At 40.1% G+C, this 22,712-nt stretch overlaps 3 long non-coding RNA genes across 3 annotated transcripts; 1 reads left to right on the top strand and 2 right to left on the bottom strand.

The window, feature by feature from the left end:
* Positions 1-7,221: 7,221 nt before the first annotated feature.
* On the top strand, positions 7,222-8,990 carry LOC134437621 (uncharacterized). Its single transcript, XR_010032449.1, has 3 exons — positions 7,222-7,276; positions 7,869-8,044; positions 8,501-8,990. It is a non-coding gene; the product is annotated as an uncharacterized LOC134437621 (long non-coding RNA).
* Positions 8,991-8,997: 7 nt separating this feature from the next.
* Positions 8,998-10,311, bottom strand: LOC134437620 (uncharacterized). The gene is made up of 3 exons (XR_010032448.1): positions 9,943-10,311; positions 9,443-9,576; positions 8,998-9,318 (listed from the first exon to the last, which is right to left on the bottom strand). It is a non-coding gene; the product is annotated as an uncharacterized LOC134437620 (long non-coding RNA).
* A 1,593-nt stretch (positions 10,312-11,904) lies between these two features.
* Positions 11,905-12,622, bottom strand: LOC134438078 (uncharacterized). The gene is made up of 3 exons (XR_010032524.1): positions 12,455-12,622; positions 12,095-12,268; positions 11,905-11,942 (listed from the first exon to the last, which is right to left on the bottom strand). It is a non-coding gene; the product is annotated as an uncharacterized LOC134438078 (long non-coding RNA).
* Between the last annotated feature and the right edge of the window lie 10,090 nt (positions 12,623-22,712).

Genomic DNA, 22,712 nt, shown 5'->3' with positions numbered 1-22,712 from the left:
GTTCCCTCTGTGGCAGAGGCGCACAGCATAGCAGCTGAATCCACTCTTCTCTACCCACTGAAGAAATTATGTAATAATATTAATAATTTCTGATTCACACGTAGCTGCTTGGCACCACCTTGTGGAGAATTGCTGCTGTTGTCGACTTAAGGATTTTCTCATTTATTCTTTGTTGGTTGTTAAAGCCCAAAAACACATTGTCCCATTAGTGAACATTGAACTGGTGAACTATATTGCTTGCAAATATTCACAGGAGTCAATAGGCCTAGCATCTACATGTACAAAAAGCCCATGAGGTTGACAATTTCTCAGTTCTTTATCCATAGTTTGATAATATTATTATGCACGTTTAAAGTGCCTTCTATGTTTCATACTATGTGAGACAGTTCTCTACAACCCACAAGAATTCAATACACATTCTTGAGGTTATTTATAGTCATGTCTATAAATACTTTGAGGTCATCAAAAGCACACAGTCTAAAAAACAGGTGTCAGACTCAAGGCCCATGGGCCAAATCTGGCCTGCACAGTCATTTCATGTGGCCCATGCGACCATTTCAGATGTGTATTATAGTTGGCCCAGATAGGCTACGCTATTAATATAGGCCCAGTGACATGACTTAAAAACCAAACTGTGTGGATCACAGGAATTATTTGTTGGCCCAGGCCAGTGTAACAGCAGCACATAAACAAGTGTCTCACTTACAGTCCCAGGAAAAAGTTTGTACACCCTTTGAAATTTCTTACATTTCTGTCAAAATTGATCATAAAACTTGGTCTGATCATCCCGGAAATCTCAAGAAGGAACAGTCAGAGTCTGCTTTAATTAATTCCACCCAAACATTTACATGTTATCATATTTTTATTGGTCATAAGGCCATAACATTCACAGGAGAGCAGGGCATAAGTAAGTACACCCTTGCATTAAGTAGGTTTTAACCCTCAGTTAGTTGCAATATCATCAACCAGACTTGTCCTGTAGTTGCAGATCAGATTAACAAAACAATCTGTTTGTATCTTGTCTCCCTCTTCTTTAGAGAACCGCCTCTCGTCAGCAAGGTTTGTGGGATGTCTGGAGTGCATAGCTTTCTTGACTTCATGCCATATAATCTCAATTGTTTTTTGTCAGGGCTTTGACTGGGCTATTCCAGAATGTGCATTTCATTATTATGAAGCCATTCTAAAGTCGATTAGCTTCTAAAGTATGGGTTGTTGTCACATTTCAGGACCCATACTCTTGTGTGCTTCAACTGTGTGACAGACTTCCTCACGTTTTTTTCTGTAAAATATCACAATAAACTTGAGTTCATTGTTCCACTGATAATAGCAAACTGTCAAGGGCCTAATGCAGCAAGGTAGCCGCATATAATGATGCTCCCGCCACCATACTCAGAAGAGGAGATGTAACCAAGAATAGCTAAAAATGGGATTAATTCTGCCAATCTAAAATGAATGGGGTTTCTGTCCAAAAAAATATTGCTGCACCTTTGAGGTTTGCGAAAAAGCATTTATATGCTTCATAGAATTACTGCAAAATATTCTGTAGACCAACGTTGAAACCAAAGTTGAATTGTTCAGGGGAACACACAATGTCAAGTTTGGAGGAGAACTGGAGAACCACACCTTCACCAAAACATCATCTCCACCTTTGAGTATGGTGGCGGGAGTATCATTATATGCGGCTACCTTGCTGCCTCAGGCCCTTGACAGTTTGCTATTATCAGTGGAACAATGAACTCAAGTTTATTGTGATATTTTACAGAAAAAAACGTGAGGAAGTCTGTCACACAGTTGAAGCACACAAGAGGATGGGTGCTGAAATGTGACAACAACCCATACTTTAGAAGCAAATTGACTTTAAAATGGCTTCATAATGATGAAATAACATTCTGGAATAGCCCAGTTAAAGCCCTGACAAAAAAACAATTGAGATTATATGGCATGAAGTCAAGAAAGCTATGCACTCCAGACATCCCACAAACCTTGCTGACGAGAGGCATTTTTCTAAAGAAGAGGGAGACCAGATACATCCAGATTGTTTTGTTAATCTGATCTGCAACTACAGGAAACATCTGGTTGAGGTTATTGTGACTAACTTGGGGTTAAAGCCTATTGAATGCAAGGGTGTACTTACTTATGCCTTGCTGTCCTGTGAATGTTTACATCTTATGGCCAATGAAAATATGAAAACTTGTAAATGTTTGGGTTGAATTAGTTAAAGCAGACTCTGGTTGTTCCTTCCTGTGATTTCCAGGAAGATCAGACCATGTTTTATGACCAATTTTGACAAAAAGGTAAGAAATTTCAAAGGGTGTACAAACTTTTTCCTGGGACTGTACATACAAGAGGAATATGTACGTACACTACAGGCACATTTGTGGAGTTGTCCTACCTTTATTCAAAGTATTAAGTGCGTACGTACATGAATAAGTTAAGTCCATTTCTTAAAAAAAGGCCTATATATGTTGTGTTAGGCCATGACTTTGTCCCACATTTTGATTTTGCCCCAGTGTTAATTTGATTTTGGCAACCTTGGTGTAAAAGGGTATGAAGGACACGGTCTACATATGGATACATTTTAGCCTCGCGAGCCATCCTACATACTTCCGCCAAAGGATTGGCTCCACTATTAGTCTGGCTCTTGTTTTCTGTGGAGCGATTGCAGCGGCAGGATCTTGCCGCCCAACGCTCCCCAGAAAACAGCCAATAAGCGAATAAGCGTCCCACGTGGGGGCAAAAGGGGGATGACGCTCCTGACGATGACGTAAACGTCTGCGCCAATGGCACTGGTCTGTGCTATGTTGTTGTTGAGTAACTGTCGGCGATTGGGTGAGAGCTGTCCAATCATTTCAAACTATAACTGAGTGCAAACTTGACGATTCCTGCAATCGCGTCAAATTACACAAGCTCCAGACCGTGAATACGAAATGAAATGGTAGTGTTATGGGAATGGTCAGGACCAGGCTAGATAAATTTACCATTGCATTTACTGGGATAACTGCTATATTGCATGGGGTCATACAGGGATGTCCCACATGCCCTAATTCACAACCTAAATGTCTATACAAATACAAATACAAATACAAATACAAATACAAATACAAATACAAATACAAATACAAATACAAATACAGCTTAAACATGTGCTTATCTGGTCCATGAGCCAATACCCCAAAATTGGCCTCCTGCAATCGAACGGGTGAAGTCAATTGATTAAATTGAACTTCTGAAGCCAATTGATTAATTAAAAGTCAGGTTATCAGCTGTTGTTTCAACATGGATAGACAACCAAAGTTATGGCAATCGGAAATATGTGGACATTGGACAACACATATTAACTCAATATTTGTGATCTGCCATATTTATTATTTATTAGAATTCATTAGATATGAACGACAGCATACTGTACAACACTATTTACAAATGTACATACAGTGAGACAAAGCAAACATTATAAAGGTAGCAAAATCAATTGAATTTCTTTTTAAAAAAACGTACTGAAAAGTGAAAAGGAGCTGTTGGCCGAATCCCAAATCCCATTAAACCTAAATACGAGGGGGGCGCTGGGCACAGCGCGCTAAGCCCCCCACATTTGGGCTTGCATGCCCACGGGGACCCCGGTTTGAGTCCGGCCGGGGTAATTTCCCAGCCCTGCCCCATCTCTCTCTCCAAATTGTTTCCTGTCTACTCTCACACTGCCCTGTAATAATAAAGGCCAAAAAATACTTTAAAAAAAACTAAATACGACAGGCATTGCCATCACAGACGAATAGGCCTGCATTGTGCACATCTCTGCGTTCCTTGGATCTTTTTCCCAGTTAATTATAAAAATTAGTTAAAGCTTATATTAGCAGTATTATATGAGCTTACATCAGCAGTTAAACATTTTCTGGTGCTCAAATGGAAATTATCTTGCGTAATGTGAATTGTCAACCAAATGGGGGACTATAGGGCCAGGGGGAAAAAAGGTATTGCACGCTCCTATTACAGTGAGGAGAATAAGTATTTGATCCCTTGCTGATTTTGTTGGTTTGCCTACTAATAAAGACATGATCAGTCTTTAATATTAATGATAAAATGTATTCTAATATGGAGAGACAGAATATCAAAAAGAAAATCCAAAAATTAACTCTAAAGAATATATATTAATTGATTTATATTTCATTGAGGGAAATAAGTATTTGATCCCTTGCCAACCATTAAGAGTTCTGATCCCGCAGATCAAATGGCACTTCCAATCAACTTGTTATCTGAATGGAACACACCTGTTAATAGTAACCTGCACAAAAGACACATTGAATCTGCAGAATCAGTCCATAGTATCTGTCAATCAAGCAAACTAAACTCGCCAACATAGGACAGACCAAAAAGCTGTCAATGTATGTCAGGGACAAGATTTTAGAACTCAAGAAGGCTGAAATGGGCTCCTGGATTATAAGGAGCAAACTGTTGGTGCATTTCTTCCAAATTTTAGGACAAACAAAATGATTATCAATCATCAGTATTAGGCCTGTCTGTGGTTCCATACAAGATTTGACCTTGTGGGGATTCAATAACCAGAAAAAAACAGAGATAAAGCACCCTAAGCTGTATGGGAAGAGCTAGGAAATGATCTCAAAGCAGCTGGGACCTCAATCACTAAGAAAACTATTGGAAACACTTAATACCACAGCGGATTAAAATCCTGCAGTGCATGTATGGTACCCCTGCTTCAGGAGGAACCTGTTCAGGCTCATCTGAGGTTTTCCAATGAACATCAAACTGGATTAGGATATGATTGGGAGGTGCTGGAATCAGATGACACCAAAATCAAACTTTTTGGCATTAACATAACTCGTTGTGTTTTGAGGAGTAGAAATGGTGCCTATGATCCCAAGAACAACACCTTCTCCAACATCATACATGAAAGTGGTAACATTATGTTTTGAGGTTGTTTGTCTGGCCAAGACACAGGACAACTTCACATCGTCAAGAATTGGATGGAGGGAGACATGTAAATATACAATGCTGCATGCCAACCTCTTTCCCACCACCACAAGACGGAAGGTGGGTCATGGATTGACCTCCCAATATGATAATAATCCATAACATATAGCCCAAGCAACGAAGGAGTTGCTCAAGAAGAAGCACATTAACGTCATGAAGTGGCCTAGCCAGTTTCCAAACATTGGCCCTATAATAATCCGGTGGAGGGAACAGAAGCTCCCATTTGCCAAGATAGAGTCATACAATTTAAATTATTTAGAGATGATCTGCAAAGAAAAGTGGACAAAATCCCTTCTAATATATCCACAAACATTGTCATTAACTGAAAGAAACATCTGAACTCTGTACAAGAAAACAAGGGCTTTGCCGCCAAGTACTTTGTCTTCTTTGACTAGAGGGGTCAAATATTTATTTTCCTCAATGGAATACAAATCAATTAAAATATATTCTTGAAAGTTATTTTCTGGATTTTCTTTTTGATATTCTGTCTCTCCATATTAGAATACATTTTATCATTGATATTATAGACTGATCATGTCTTTATTAGTGGGCAAACCAACAAAATCAGCAAGGGATCAAATACTTATTCTCCTCACTGTACATTCATTCCAGCCATAAACATCCCCGTGAGCATAGACTTGATTTGTTTTACACCACCGTCTGGATAAGGCAAGGCAAGGCAATTTTATTTGTATAGCGCATTTCGTACATGAATGCAATTCAATGTGCTGTACAGTTAAAGTAAGACAAAAATGATGTAAAATAAAATAACATGAAATAAAATAAAAATAAAAGCATAAGGCATGGCAGTTGAAAATAGAATAAAAAGTAAAGATAAAAGCAAGTAATAAGGAAAAGGAAATAAAATACATCTCTAACAGAAGGCATCAGAGAAAATAAGTATTTACTAAGTAAATGTGCAATTTGAATCTAATAATCACAAACCAGTTATTTCTATATGTTTACAGTTTGGATGTCTCTGTAGTTCAGAGAGAAGCTCCTGTGCTGAGGGTCCCAGTTTGTTATTGTTCAGAACAAGTTGTCTGACGGCTGATGGGTTTGATTTCAGTGTTGCTATTAATGATCTAAAGCCTTCGCCAGTAATACAGCAATGAATCAGGCTGTGGAGAAAGAGAGATAGAGAGAGAAAGTGAGAGAAATGGAGAGAGACACTTCATTAGGTCAACAGAATTTTTCAGATCCACGTAAATGACTTTGTGAAAATACCTGACCTGATAGGTCAATGTTTTGTAAGGCAGCACACCTGAGTAGGTAGCATTAAAATGAATAAATATTGTGTTTGATGTCGATTGGGCCAGTTTTTGAACAGTTGAACATCATGTTTCCTGTGATCGTTGTATATCAACAAAGAACAGGCTTTCTAATGAGTTACATTACTAATAAAGAGCAATTGATTCAATGGTATGAGGAAGGATAAAGTTAGCATATCATATGTTCATGGACTGCGGACAGAAAAATGGCAGTGCTGTTGAACCTGTGTGAGTGGAAACATCACCCAGAGACCAGTTTCCATACACTGCAAAAATAACCGGAGAAATTACAGTTACCCCAAACTTTTATATGGTAGTGATTGAATGTAGGCCTACAACAAGAGGTTGGGTTACCATGGTGTGTGATAGAGCAAGACAAGGAAGTGGATTTTCACTCCCGTCCCATCCCGGTCTCAGAAAAAAAATCCCGTCCCATCCTGGACTGGAGTAAAAGAAACAAATCCCATCCCGTCCACTCCTGAAAATAATGTTTCCCAATCCTGCCCACTCCCACTCAAAATCAGTCCCACTCCCGCTTGTGTGTGTCGGTGTTAGTGTTTGTCATGAATATATAATAATCTCACTGTTAGTGCCACACGGGTAGTAACTCATGTAGCCTTGTGATACTTACAGTAGTTTCTCCAGTTTACAGTTGTGATTCTCCAGAAATGTGGAAAGATACACTACTCCTGAGTCACCTGCTTCATTAACACTCAGTTGCAGCTCTCTCATGTGTGAGGGATTTGATGCCAGTCCCGATGCAATAGCCTTAAAGGTAGGGTTGGAGATCTTTGAAAAACGGTTCCTGTGAGCTATATTTTTGAAAATACACAGCCCGCCTCTCCCTTCAGCCCTCCCCTCAAAGCCACGCCTTCAAAACACATGAACGTGCATGCAGTCTGTCAAGTGTTCGGATTATCCCGGGAACCCACGAGAGCTCACGAGGCGGGGCTAGAACTAAGCCACGACAAATCGATTAGCCAAGCTAACTTCCAGCCATGGCACTGTCTCCGGCTACGGTAAGAATGTTCAACATCACAATAAACGCACAGGCCGTCATGGTTGCCATTTCAAGAAATATTGATGACAGTAGATGTATACTAGATTAGTTATTGAACTTGACTTGATACGTGTTACTTAGATATCTCATTCTAACTTCCTATCTCCGAATGTCCCAGGCTGTCAAGCAAGAGCCGTTATGTGATTAGCTGAATCAAACATGTCAATGCTGCGTCTCGAGCGAATACAGCGACTTCAAGGCGAAACTTCTTCTGCTACCCACGCTACCATGCAGCGTAGTTCGCTCTTGGTCTGGACACGGCATAACACTGATGACAGATGCCGTCATCCCTAGACAGTAGTTCTAGCCAGTAGCTACAGTACTGACACATGGATTTATTTTGACAGATGTGTACAGCAGTATACATTTTACTATTGTATTTATATATAGGCTACCCGACACCACAATCCGTAGTGTTTTAGGCTATGACTTCAGATTTCACTTGGGTTGTCGCACGCGCAGACACAGGGACAGAGGGAGTAAAGAAAAACAACCGAACTGATCAACGCTAATGAAATTGTTTTGGCTGACGATATTTTCATATGCTTTAGACCTTCCACGACCACGACGAAAGCTCCAGCTCTGACTTTCCTGGCCCATCACAATCATAACGACCTAACAGCCCAGTAGGACCGATGGCCAGAGATGGAGGAGGAGGAAGATAGACGCAGCAGAGGTCGGGGGTATTGATTAGGAAGACTCCAACAGAATTGACGCCCTGCTAACTGTAAGGATGTACATTCATCCCTATAACATTATGTCCTGCTGTAGAACTGTATTCCTCCAGATGTGTAAGTATTGTAATGGATGTTATCACAACAGATGTGCTCTATATCGCAACACGAGTAGGCTACACGAGTACACCTGTTGTGATAACCATTACAATATTTCTACTCCTATGAGTAGTAGTGTGATATTACATGGTTGTAGGTACACAACACCAGTGGTAGTTCAAGTACATCCATAAAAGCCCATCTACTTCATACATCTGTGTAACCCCTGGCACAACACCAGTTTGTAAGAAATTGACTGAAAACATTGTATGCATACAATTGGCACATCTTTATTTATATACACAATAATGATTGCTTATGTCCATATTGGTCTTATTGTCAATAGAGTTATTTAGTCCCCATCATCAAATAGAAAATGCACTACATAAAATGTATTTATTGCTTTGCAGGCCTTGATTCAATCATTGAATTTGAAGCAATCCCATCGGTTACTGCAGCGTGCCCTGACCCGTGACCCCAGTTTGATGTTCGACCTGGCACATGACATCTGGTCCTCAGTCACAGCCCAGTAGCACAACCAACCTGGCGCCTCTGCGCAATCTGTAAGGAGATGCCCATGAACATTGAAAGGAAATGCTGTGGTGTTCTCAGTTTTGATGGAAGACTTTGGGCTGATGTAGGACCAGGTGAGAGAAACGGTCTCTTCAGGCATGCAGCCTACAGACAGTATGGGGCACTTGAACAGGGTTGACGTTGTAATACACAGTACAATACCCAGGATTAGCCAGGGTTACCCTGCTCCACTAGAGCAATATAAAAGGTTTATACAGAGTACGGTATAAAACACACAAACCGGCAGTGTGCAGAGTTTTATTATTTTTCATTATCTGTAGGAGCATTCATCTGTACATTTATACATCTCACCTTGGTTTGGAACCACGTTTGTCTTGTTACCATTGGGGTTTTTTTCATACATAGAAAATAAATGCAACCTGTCAAATAATCTTCTGATTGTGGTCTTGTGGAATATATAAATTATGTAACCATGCATTTTCAGTCAGAGAATGAATAAAAAAAAAGTCAAATTGTGTCCACCAATATTTACTGTCATTGAAATGTATGGACAATTTAAACAATGTATTACACATGACACTAGATACATTACTTTATACTATATTTACAGTTGTCATTACCACACAAAAACTCTGGGAAGGTGGGTAAGTGCAGCAACTGTGAAGGGCCTAGTCTGAGGTTGGAGGCGTCTGTGCTGTAAAAAGATAAACAGAATTAGAAATCACATATCTGACAGTAGCTCCAGTGACATTTTAAATGTAAGTAACCTGGGTTGTTGGGGTAGGGACACCAAAAATAACTCCTTTATCTGGGCTCACCTGGTTGTGAGTGTCTGCGGTCAGCCATCCCTCTTAGGGTAGAAAGTCTTCTGCGCAGGACGGTGCCCTGAAGGTTGACGTTCACAGTATGCAGCCTTCATGTCCCGGAACTTTTATTGTGCAATTTTCCATATCTGAAACAAGCAATGTGTTAGACTATATTAGGGTTTCATTACATCAAATTACACAGCAGGGTTTTACAGAGTGTTGGCTACAGTCACAGGACCAAAGTGGACTTGTGTGCCTTGCTCAAGTGCACTTCAGCTGTGGATGGAGGTGTAGGTAGGGAGAGGTAAGGATGGGATTTCAACCTGATTCTCTCTGATCTTAGGACCACCTCTCACCATCAGGTGATGGCTGGCTGCTACCTCAAATTTCATTCATGGCCCAAGTTATGTTCTGTAATCAGCATTGTTTTTACCTTACAAAAATAAATGTAAATGCATTCAGCACCATGGGGGGCTGTGAAGACCTTTGAGAATATTTGCAGAACTACATACTGAATTGAGCCATCCGCCTTTCTCTTGGTTGGTGTGTTGAGATGGTGACTGCAGTCCAGGCTTCTTGGATAGGAGGAGAAAAGCTGTAGCTTTTACTGGCATAAGTATGTGGTTGTGGAAGGACCCTGTCTGCGGTTGACCTGAGGGAAAAAAAGAGCACAAATTGCATATTAGCACAGAGCCCAATGCTTAGACCATAGACAGGTAAATCATCTGGCACAATCTGCATGCAACCAACAGAACCTAGAAAGAGACAGATTAGCAGCAATACACAAAGGGGACAAGTACACAAAAAACATGCAAAGTGTTCTGATAAGGTGCATGGAGGTAGTCTGTGTTGATTCCAGCAACCTCAAAGACTGAAAAGTGTCCCAGTGTACTGAATTGAAGACTATAGCGCGTGTGCGCGCACACATAGGAATATGATAATTTAGTGTATCAATTACAACTACAGGATCTGTTCATATGCTTTTGTCAGATAGAACCATTGTTTCTCAAAGGCAGATCATTCCAAAAAAGGATAGTACTAGTATCTGCAACTGGACGAAATTACATCCACAAACATGAAAAACATTTTAACAACTCAAAGGCAGCCTTGATATGAGAGTGAACCTGATGAAGCAAACGCATTGTTCAGCAAATAAACTACCAGCGTGTGGTGATTCATCCTTCATTTACTTGGCAGCCTTGATTGTGATACAGGAGCAAGGAACAGCTAGGGAAACACCACAACATTGGAATGGTCAAAGCAGAACATTTCTATATAACCATGGTAAAAACAAATGATGTACCGGCATCTCCATGTGATCATTCAGTGTAGCCATCACAATAAAGATCTGTTGTGTAGCCGTCATGGTCATTAGGTGGTATTTATCAAATGCAAAACATGCAAACGATATTTTTGTAAACCACTAGAAAGACATGGGCTTTGCTGGTCAAAGTAATGTGTGCTCTAAACATGGTAGGTTACTTACTTATTACGGGGTGAATCCGTATTTAGTAACTGAACGCGGGTGGAGAAGGGGAATTGACAGGTGCTTCCATCCTCCCAGCTGGTTTGTCTGGCTCGTTCGCACAGTCAACTAGTAGCAAAACACACAAGAGTAACCGTCTGAGTTACACAGAGCAATTCTGAAAACGTGTTTATGTGCACAGAATAAATGCCACAGGGGGGGGGGGGGGGACGACGACACCAAAAATAACGCGATTAAGGTAGCAGCTATGTTAAGCAAGGTAGCAGCTAGATATGTTTGAACTTGGGCTAATCCTCTGACCCCTCTCAATGGATACTTCCTCTACCTCTCAATGGATACCACTGTGTCCTAAACCAATTCACAAAATATTATACAGACAAATATATTACCTCACCTCTCGATTAGAAATGTGGTCACCAAAGCGTACGTTTGAAGCCGCTGCCGTAGCCGACATCTGTGTCCAAGAGTGTCAGGTCCCATTTCCATTTTACAGCCCGTGTTGGAATCTGGTTTTGCGAGTCCGATGACTATAATCCAAGGGAGTATGTTATCCTGACATGGTTAGTCCAGTGTACCAAGAGCCAAAGTTCTTCCTGTAGCTCTGCAAAAGCTAGCAAAGTTTCCAAGTAGCTCAGCCTGTTGCTAACTCTCGTTTCCTTGCTAGCCGAGTGATAATGAGCCTCGTCGCATGTGCATGAATGATGGGGGCGGGGTCGGTCAAGTTCACGAGTCGGTGAACGCGCAGGGAGGAGGGGTGAGTGCTGGCGGTTGATGGACGTGTCAGAAACCAATAGAAGTGATGATGAGTATTACTTCTATTGGTTGCCGTTTTCTTCTGACTACGCCCTCTACACTGGACCAAAAGATTTCGTTTTTTTTCCAAACACTCTATTTTAATGGGTGCTATGGCGTCATGAGGCGTCATGCGTCATGAGTTTTTCAGATGATATGGTAAAACATGTTCCAGAAAAAACATCTCCTACCCCACCTTTAAAGCCTTCCTTTCGAATGATGCAGTTATAGAGGCTATTAAGAGAAAATAACAGACGTTATAATGTGTGTGTGTGTGTGTGTGTGTGTGTGTGTGTGTGTGTGTGTGTGTGTGTGTGTGTGTGTGTGTGTGTGTGTGTGTGATCAGTACAGCACATACAGAAACTTGGTATGTAGTGTTGTCGTACTTAAGTTTCTCCAATTTGCAGTTGGTGTCCTCCAGAAGAGAAGAAAGATGTTTCACTCCTGAATCTCCTGCTTCATTCCCACTCAGCTGTAGCTCTCTGATGTGTGAGGGGTTTGATCTCAGTGCTGATGCAAGAGCACTGAAACCTTCCTCTCCAATAATGCAATTGGACAGACTGTGGAGACCATGATAACATTTACGACTGGTCAAAATTATTATTCATAAATTACATATCTAGCGTTTGTTGTATTTCAATTCAATTTGATTGGGATAAATAAAAAAAACTCAAAACATTGTTTTTGACATTGAACCAATTGCAAGTAACCCCTTGAAATACAACTATACAACACTGGCCACTCACTCTAGTTTCTGCAGTCTATAGTTGGTGTCCTCCAGAAGAGAAGAAAGATGCTCCACTCCTGAATCTCCTGCCTCATTCCCACTCAGCTGCAGATCTCTCATGTGTGAGGGATTTGATCTCAGTGCTTATGCAAGCACCCTGAAGCCCTTCTCTCCAATGCTGCAATATGACATGCTATAGTGAGAAAATAACATGTAATTTTCTTTGTTGTCCTTTCATTTCAGAGCACATGATTACCATGATTTTTTTGTTTGTATTGTGTCCGTGTGATGGTGAATGAGGATGTGTTTTATTAAGGGGTGGGCAAACATGAAAATCTTTAATCGCATTAACTCAATGACTTAATGAATTAACTCTGTGATTAATCGCCCTTATTGGTAGCGCTTTATATTAAGGTTCTTGTAATAAGCGCTTATAGTCACTAGTAAACAGGTAGTTATATCCTTATAACGAGCTTATAAAATGCTTATTAACCTTATAAACCTCCTCTAAGCTGCTTATAACGGGTTAATAGTGCTCTTATAGTATCGTAATAAGCGTTTATAAGTCTCCAGTAAACAGGTAATAATACTCTAACAAGTACCCATAACATGCTTATTAACCTTATTAACGTCCTCTAAGCTGCTTATAATGGGTTAATAGTGCTCTTATAGTATCGTAATAAGCGTTTATAAGTCTCCAGTAAGCAGGTAATAATACTCTTACAAGTGCCCATAACATGCTTATTAACCTTATTAACGTCCTCTAAGCTGCTTATTATGGGTTAATAGTGTTCTTATAGTATTGTAATAGGTGTTAATGGTCACTCATAAGCAGGTAGTTATGCCCTTACAAGTTTCTATAACGCGCTTATTATTTTTTAATAACATGTTATAAGCTGCTTATAGACACTTAACAAGCCACTTGTTAACAGCTAACAATGAATTTTGCAGGTACCCGATCTAAAGCGGGGATCAGCTTACTATGCACTTGTTATCATGTTATAAGCTGCTTATTAATGCTTATAGACACTTAACAAGCCACTTGTTAACAGCTAACAATGAATTTTGCAGGTACCCGATCTAAAGCGGGGATCAGCTTACTATGCACTTGTTATCATGTAGCTATGCTTATTATAGTAGTCATAAAAATACTATAAGCAGTACACAAGAAGATATAACAAGCTTATTGATGTTTTTATTAATGCTTATTGACACTTAACAAGCCACTTGTTAACAATTAACAATGCATTTTGCAGGTACTCGATCTAAAGCGTGGATCAGCTTACTATGCACTTGTTATCATGTAGATTTGTTTATTAAAGTAGTAAGCAGAACAAAACAAGATAAAAAGCTTGGGTATCATTTTTTTCAGTTATCAATTAGGTATGTTTTCTACACCTGGAACAAACAATAGTTGCATAATGGAAAACAACAACAACAACAACAACAACAACAACAACAACAACAGAAGCAGCTTTTAAAATGTGAAGCAATGTCTTCATGTCCTATTGGGGATCCTCTCAATAAAATGGAAAAGAAAATCACACATATATAATAATAAAAACAACAACATAACAAATATCAGTTTTGGCAACACTTGGTTAACCCTCTGGTTGTGTTACGGTCAAATATGACCGTTTTGCAAATTCATTCTTAAATAACTTCTCTCACATATAAAAATAAAAACAAGCAAATGTGCTTAGGGCACTCTTAGGGCTACTGCGATGCACACAGATTCAACGCTACACACACACAACTTCTTCTTTGCCGCTGGCCTGGACCTGACTGTATACCGGCTGGGCTGTCCCCACCTCCAGCTGCTGCTCCTCGTCGAGGATCCTCTCTCCTCGGGCCTGCTCTCTTGCTCGACCGCTGCTCTCGTCGTCCTCTCCCCGCGTCTCCCGTCCAAGTGGCAAGCTTCCAAATAAACCTCCATGATCATGTCAACGAACAAAGAGAGGGGAAGACAAATGAGAACCAGAGCTGAGAACGAGATGTATTTATCAAAACCATTGCGTTGGTACTGCTCCTTACTGCTGTTCAAAATAAGTTTCATCGAGGGCAGAGGGAGACTGAAGGCTTAGACAATCAAGGCAACTTCCTCGCCATCCTCAATACTATTGCAAAATGAAATACTATTAAAGTATTAGATCACTGAACACACCCAACACAGTGTGTGGTTACAACAGCAGGAGACGAGAAACATCACCATTATGCCATCACTTATGAACATTTTTAATTGCTAAATTAATCTATGTATGCTTGTCTGTGTGCAGATGTGTGCAATATATCGGATCTGTGAAATGTATATACAGGGTATATACACCAATCTTGAAGTCAAATTTACTACCATTTTAATACCTTTTTTCGCTACCTTTAGATCATTTTTACAACCATCACGGCCCTTCGTTGCAATTGTTAACTTTTCTGCAAAAAGTGCCCGAAAGGGAGCAGTGCGGCGGGACGGTACCATGCTCAGGGTACCTCAGTCATGGAGGAGAACAAGGGAGAGCACTGGTTAATTACTCTACCCACCAACCAGGCGGGTCGGGAGTCAAACCGACAACTTTTGGGCTAAAAGTCCAGAATATCACCACTTCATTTTTAATCAAAATGCTACAACTAAAAGAAATATTCAAAAATAATACCTTTTGAGCAAATGCACTACGTTTAAGGCCATTACATTTTGCCTTATGAATTAATCAACTTTTAATACTTTTTAATAAACCTGCAGACACCCTGTTATATGTGGCAAGACCCTAATTATTTTTCTTTTGGAAATCTAGATCAATACAGTACCTCTACTCTACTACTGTTAAGCAATGAATACTTCAACAGGATACTGGGGATACATACCAGGTCCAGGTGGCACTGCACAACTGTTCCTCACTGGCTCCTCTGCTATGCACTGGGACAGGTCTTCAGAGCAAATGGAAAAACAAAACAATCACAGTTAGTGCAATTCACCTTGTCTGTAATCTTTTTTGGACAAATTTGACACACATCTTACATTGGTCCTATGGCCCCACACACTAAAGGACTCTTGTTGAAACAAATTTGTTGGAAAGCTGGTGTTCTTAACTACACATACTGTTCTCAAATTTGAGTGTAGCTCTTTGTGAGAAATCTTGCAGCAGTCTGTTCTGGAATAAACACGGGAACTGACCTGTGGTGGGGATTCTAACAGAAAGCCGGTGCTACTATCACATTATCTCCAATTCAATTAATCATTATCCCATTTATATTCATAGGGAAATTGTTTTTTTTTTTAAATCATTTTTTATTATCATTAGGCCTCCCTCCGCCACATAATGATGTGATTGAGTTTGTCTTTGTTGTCTTTGTTCATTACTGGGTGCACATCTTACCACTAGGGGGCGCCAAATCTTTAACTATTTACTGGACATTGCCAACAGCAGGCAAGGACTCGTCACTCACGGGACTTTGCAGTTAACCAGTTGATCAGACACCATGAAAGCTCAAAAGAAACGGTTGTTCTTCCCTACCCTTTTCACAAAGTCAATATTAGGCAGTGCTCTGCTCCTTGATATTCATTTTCTCCTCATAAGGATGACTGGAATTCACCAGAATTTAATCCACAATGCTTGCCATTTTGCATAGCTCTCTAGCTTTCTTGAAAGCTAGCCCCCTCGAAAAGTACCGGTAGGCAACCTCCAATTTTGGAATTGGGAGATTAAAAAGGATAAGGAGGTGCCACTATTAAGACTTTATTCGCAACAGAATGTTTACAAGAAGTACACAAAACTGGAATACCGCAATGAGTAGCTTCTTCACTGGTTACGACTACGAGACTTCTCAGTCAAATGAATAACATATTTTTTATAACATATATTTTTTTCCGCATGTCAACTACTGACACAGATTTTTTATCAGGGTTCACCCAATCACAAGTCGGAGCTTCAGTCTCCTGTCCCGATCCCTTCACTCCCACTGAGGCTCGGTCCAGAGCCCTTCAGTCCTCCAAATAAAAATAAAAATATCTGGGCAATAACCAATGAGTGTTTAGTATTTTGCTATTGGCAAAGCACATATTCACATGCCATTTAAAGGATAGTTCCGGCGTAAAATGAAAGTTTCACCATCGCTTTCCCATGCCACATAATGTATATAATGATGAGCCATTCTGGGCAATGCCGCGCCGTAATGGAGTTAGCTAATTTTAAGCTTTTTGGCGAAAAACGCAGCCAATGCATCACGGCGGGGCCAAAATAGTCCTATTATTTTCTGATGTTTCCCCGCTATAAACAACTTCAAAAACGATACACACTTCATCACAAAGGTCTCGTCAATCAAACCGAGGCACAGAGACGATCATCGGACCACACAGTGTTTTCAGAGGTGTCTCACTGTTGCAACTCTCCGACCCGGATGCAGGCTACTCAGTCAGGTGGCTAGGTAGCCTAGGCTAAACATGGTCCGCGGTTCTTACACAGGCTGCGACCGTAAAATGAAAAGCTGGAACCCCGACCGTTTTCACCGACTGCCACTGTCTAAACCAGCCTACTCTTACAAAGTAATTGCAACACGGTATAATATAACATGGAGTCAACTTTGTAATAACACACCACTGGTGGTGTACTTACATCTGTAAGAGCACTTCTAGTACGACTTTATAAAATTCCTCCAGCCCTCCTCCGTTGCGTAATGGTCAATCTGACCTCGCGCGCCCTGGTCAATTAGTGTCTGCTTCACAAACTAATTCTACTCTAGCATGCTTGACATCAACCACATCGAATGCCTCAGGTCGCACAATTTCACTTGCCATCCCGCGCTAGTTTGTTTTGACAGTTTATTTATCTCCTGTAGTGGACTACATTTACTGCACCTGTATGCCTTCCCAAAACAGAGTGCTTGCTGGCAAAGACGCACGGTGTGTTGCACCGATTCACAGACACTCAAGATTCATGAGCCAGACCCATTTACACATGTTTCTCTCTCTTCAAACATACCTCCATAGCCATGCGCCTTTTTGGTACAGCATTCATCTTTAGACGGTTTCATTTAGGTGTTCCATCTCCCTTACTCTTCTTGTAGTCATCATCCTCGAAATGCTCCCTCCATACACGGTAGTAGCGATCCCAAAGTGTTTTATGTCCACTTCTAATGCTATTAGCCATTCCCGTAATATGGCTGGTTTAGACAGTGGCAGTCGGTGAAAACGGTCGGGGTTCCAGCTTTTCATTTTACGGTCGCAGCCTGTGTAAGAACCGCGGACCATGTTTAGCCTAGGCTACCTAGCCACCTGACTGAGTAGCCTGCATCCGGGTCGGAGAGTTGGAACAGTGAGACACCTCTGAAAACACCGTGTGGTCCGATGATCCTCTCTGTGCCTCGGTTTGATTGACGAGACCTTTGTGATGAAGTGTGTATCGTTTTTGAAGTTGTTTATAGCGGGGAAACATCAGAAAATAATAGGACTATTTTGGCCCCGCCGTGATGCATTGGCTGCGTTTTTCGCCAAAAAGCTTAAAATTAGCTAACTCCATTACGGCGCGGCATTGCCCAGAATGGCTCATCATTATATACATTATGTGGCATGGGAAAGCGATGGTGAAACTTTCATTTTACGCCGGAACTATCCTTTAAGTCCAGTGAGACTCCACTCACAACCGTTGTCATGAGGGGCAAAAAAACTTCAAGCAGACGTTAGATGAACCGCAGAATCTTATTTCTGCCTGAATTTATCAAGTTGAGCACATGCATATCTATGGGGCCGGATATGAAATAGCAATGTTATAAAGTTGGATAAAGCATTACTCAAAAATAACACTGTTCACACCTAAAGTCTATGTCGAGTCTATGTATGCATGGGAAAGTAAGAAACTTAATTTCAAATTATTTGTATGACTAGTGCATGTAAAGAAATTGACAATAAAGCAGACTTGACAGTGTGTGTGTGTGTGTGTGTGTGTGTGTGTGTGTGTGTGTGTGTGTGTGTGTGTGTGTGTGTGTGTGTGTGTGTGAGAGAGAGAGAGAGAGAGAGAGAGAGAGAGAGAGAGAGAGAGGTTAAATGGTAACACCAACCTCTGCTTTCAAAACTTGTTTGGTTTCGTTGACCCCCCTCCTCCTTCAGGTGACCCGTTTGTGTACATCCATGGACTGACGGCAGCATCATCTGAATAGGGAACACCCAGGTCAACACTGGATTTAAAAAAAAAAAATGTATTGAATTATAGCAATGCATTACTTTTGCAGTAATACAGTAATGTACAGTAAGGTATTACAGGGGAAAGGGCAGCAATATTTGCTTAGTTACAATGCCAGTAACAGATTGGCAGCTGTAGCATGCATATTACAGAAAAGGTATGAGCACTGTACTTGTGCATTAGGCTAACACCCAACAGCTGTCACTAGGGTTCATTCTCTCTTCATCGTTCATGGTTCAGTAGATCTTGCAGCTACCTCATCCTCCTGTCAAGCAGCAGTTAGAATATCTGGGAAAATAAACAAAAAACAACAGTCCATCTGTGCTCACCAGTTTGGGTTGAATGTTGTAAACCTGCCTTTCCTGCCTTAGTAGCCTACCATGACGTGTTAAGATCGTTTTATTCATTATTTGTATGCCTGTATGTTGAACTAATTTGCATGCAGCCACTTTGAAGTCGCCCTTACAGTGTCCTGATGTGTTTTCACATAGACCTTAAAATAATCTCAGTAAAGGGAGATCATACCATATGCTTACAACAACCAAAGGGCTGCGCATAGAACAAACTAAATATAATAGTCTAGTAGAACCTTGAGAAAGGTGTAAAGTAAGGTCTGGATGCAATTTTTTTGCATATATTGATAGTTTAGGGGCTGCAGATGCAGAATCTGACGGGTGCCGCTCGGGCACCCTTGAGCATTTTTTTTAAATGACATAATAAGCCACGCCCACACCTTCACTATGGGAAATAAGTCAAAAAATACATAAATCATTAAAATATGTCATGTTTGGTATCAAATTAAACCTCTTGATGAGCAGAAATCAGATGTGGTAACATCTAAAGGATTCCCTATAGTCCTCTTTTGTCACCAATGAAAAAAAGGCCATTTTGGTGTACTCGGGTCACTGCTGTAGGTCTCCATAGGGAAGTCTCCAGTCTCTAACATATTAGAATAAGGAACAAGGAACAAGGAACAAAGAACTCAATCATCTGAACAAAAGTTAGAAATAACAAGGAAGACAACTCTGATTAGAGACAACAATATGTACACATGGCCCTAACATTTTAACATGTAACAATTATACAATATGTGACATATAATTCATTGTTCATCAGTGTCCTCATCAGAATGTTCATCTTCATCTGTTTCCACTGAGGGTGTGCTTTCATATTTTGATTAGCATTTGATATGTATTTTCTAATGATAGAGTTAACACAGTGTTGTGGTAATAGCCTTTAGAAAGCACTTCCGTGTGCCCATCACGGAAAACAATTATGTGTCCTGGAGCACGGAAAACAATTTAGTGTCCAGGAGCACGGAATTTTGGCAAAATCCGTGCTCCTGGACACGGATTTCGTGTCCTTAACATCCGTGTCCAGGAGCACAGAATTTTTGGAGATCAGGCTGCACACACACACACACACACACACACTTCAGTTGAGTGTTTCAGGGCCCTTTTGTGTTCCTTTCTATTCCTTAAACCAGTGTTTCTCAACAGGGGTGCCGCACACCTCCCTCAGGGGTGCCGCGGAAACGTGGCTGACGGTATGTGAAAATGACCTAAATAGATCAATAAGTTATGTAATATAATACATATTTGTCTAAATTAATGCTTAGTCAGTGGAATCTTTCATCCATCATTTACGTTTACATTTTTCATCCACTATTTACACAATAAAGTAAATTTAGGTCACCCCAGTATGGCCTACACATAGCCTGTCGAAGATAAAGCTGCAACTTTGAACGTCTCCAAATGTGTTACTTATCTAAATTTGTGTGGTATCGGATGCAATACCAGGTTACGGCTTGTTGGTTTGGGGTGCCTTGAGATTTTTCATGAATTGAAAGGGTGCCTCGCCTAAGAAAAGGTTGAGAAACACTGCCTTATAACTTCTACCAATTTCAATATGCTGTTGTATTGCTCACGCTACCCTTGACTTGTCATTGCCTGCTGATGCTGCATTTTTTGACTCAGCCCTTTCTGAGATCTGAGCTATTCTAATGGGGGCAGACTTTGCTTACATTAAATTTTTTAACATAGGCCTACTCCAAATATTATCCCAAAAGGTATAGCTATTTGCTAGTTGTCTGCTGATGTTGCATAACCTTTTGGATGTTATTGGGAATAAATTGAGATGTTGTTTTTTTTAAATGTAAACAAACGCCTGTCCCCATTACAATGACATGGATCTCGGAAAAGTTTTAAGGGGAAAAAAAATCCTAGGTACTGACAAGTCCAGGGTAGTGTGAGCATTACAACTGTATGCCGAAATTGGCAGAAGTTATCATTTAAGTTACACGGGTAGGGGGGGTGGTAAGTTATACTTAGGGTTGTGGCTGCCGAGGGTATGTAAACGTTTATGTAATCTTTTATGCAAAGGAACAGTGCAATGTTTGTATTTATAATGAATTGTGTTATCTGGCTGAGATGACTTCATGGGTTCCTTTCTGGTATTTGTGCCTTCTTGCTGTCAGTCTGCAGCTACAAAATCAAGTAACTTTACCTGACTGATTGTGGGCACGCAGAAAGACCAGAATGGCTTGCATGAACTCGTCTCGGATCAGACAACAACATAGGAAGGGATGTATACATGGTTCAAACATTATGTTTTCTTCACACCATTTTACAAACCCGGTTGCAAACAGTACCATGTTACTTAGAAATTTCAAGCGTTGATGTGCACTTTCACTTAAAAGATCAGTCGACCATGTTTTCATACTGAACTATGTTGTATAGAAAACATGGTCGAAAGTTAACCATAAATCCATCCTTTCCTATGTTGAATGTTGTACCTTATTAAAAATGTTTAGATGCAAGAGCTACACAACTTGCTGATCAACACCATTGCAAACAGTATCATGTTACTATGAAATTTCAAAGGTTAGCATGTTTTTTGTTTAATAAAACAATTCACCACGTTTTACTGGACTTCTCTGATCTGATGGTGTTGGTGTATCTTCCACAATTCTTTAGGAATTTAATTGTATTTCATTTGACCATTAGAATAGGTTAGCTAGAGGATATCATGAAGTGTCATTTGTGTATGATGAAAAATAGAGATGTTATTTAAGAATGAATTTGCAAAACGGTCATATTTGACCGTAACACAACCAGAGGGTTAACCAAGTGTTGCCAAAACTGATATTTGTTATGTTGTTGTTTTTATTATTATGTATGTGTGATTTTCTTTTCCATTTTATTGAGAGGATCCCCAATAGGACATGAAGACATTGCTTCACATTGTAAAAGCTGCTTCTGTTGTTGTTGTTGTTTTCCATTATGCAACTATTGTTTGTTCCAGGTGTAGAAAACATACCCAATTGATAACTGAAAAAAAATGATACCCAAGCTTTTTATCTTGTTGTGTTCTGCTTACTACTTAATAAACAAATCTACATGATAACAAGTGCATAGTAAGCTGATCCACGCTTTAGATCGAGTACCTGCAAAATGCATTGTTAATTGTTAACAAGTGGCTTGTTAAGTGTCTATAAGCATTAATAAAAACATCAATAAGCTTGTTATATCTTCTTGTGTACTGCTTATAGTATTTTTATGACTACTATAATAAGCATAGCTACATGATAACAAGTGCATAGTAAGCTGATCCCCGCTTTAGATCGGGTACCTGCAAAATTCATTGTTAGCTGTTAACAAGTGGCTTGTTAAGTGTCTATAAGCATTAATAAGCAGCTTATAACATGATAACAAGTGCATAGTAAGCTGATCCCCGCTTTAGATCGGGTACCTGCAAAATTCATTGTTAGCTGTTAACAAGTGGCTTGTTAAGTGTCTATAAGCAGCTTATAACATGTTATTACAAAATAATAAGCGCGTTATAGAAACTTGTAAGGGCATAACTACCTGCTTATGAGTGACCATTAACACCTATTGCAATACTATAAGAACACTATTAACCCATAATAAGCAGCTTAGAGGACGTTAATAAAGTTAATAAGCATGTTATGGGCACTTGTAAGAGTATTATTACCTGCTTACTGGAGACTTATAAACGCTTATTACGATACTAAAGAGCACTATTAACCCATTATAAGCAGCTTAGAGGACGTTAATAAGGTTAATAAGCATGTTATGGGCACTTGCTAGC

This window comes from Engraulis encrasicolus, chromosome 21 (assembly GCF_034702125.1).
Source record: "Engraulis encrasicolus isolate BLACKSEA-1 chromosome 21, IST_EnEncr_1.0, whole genome shotgun sequence".
NCBI classification, from domain to species: Eukaryota; Metazoa; Chordata; class Actinopteri; order Clupeiformes; family Engraulidae; genus Engraulis; species Engraulis encrasicolus.
This window is presented reverse-complemented; position numbering and strand designations above follow the sequence as displayed.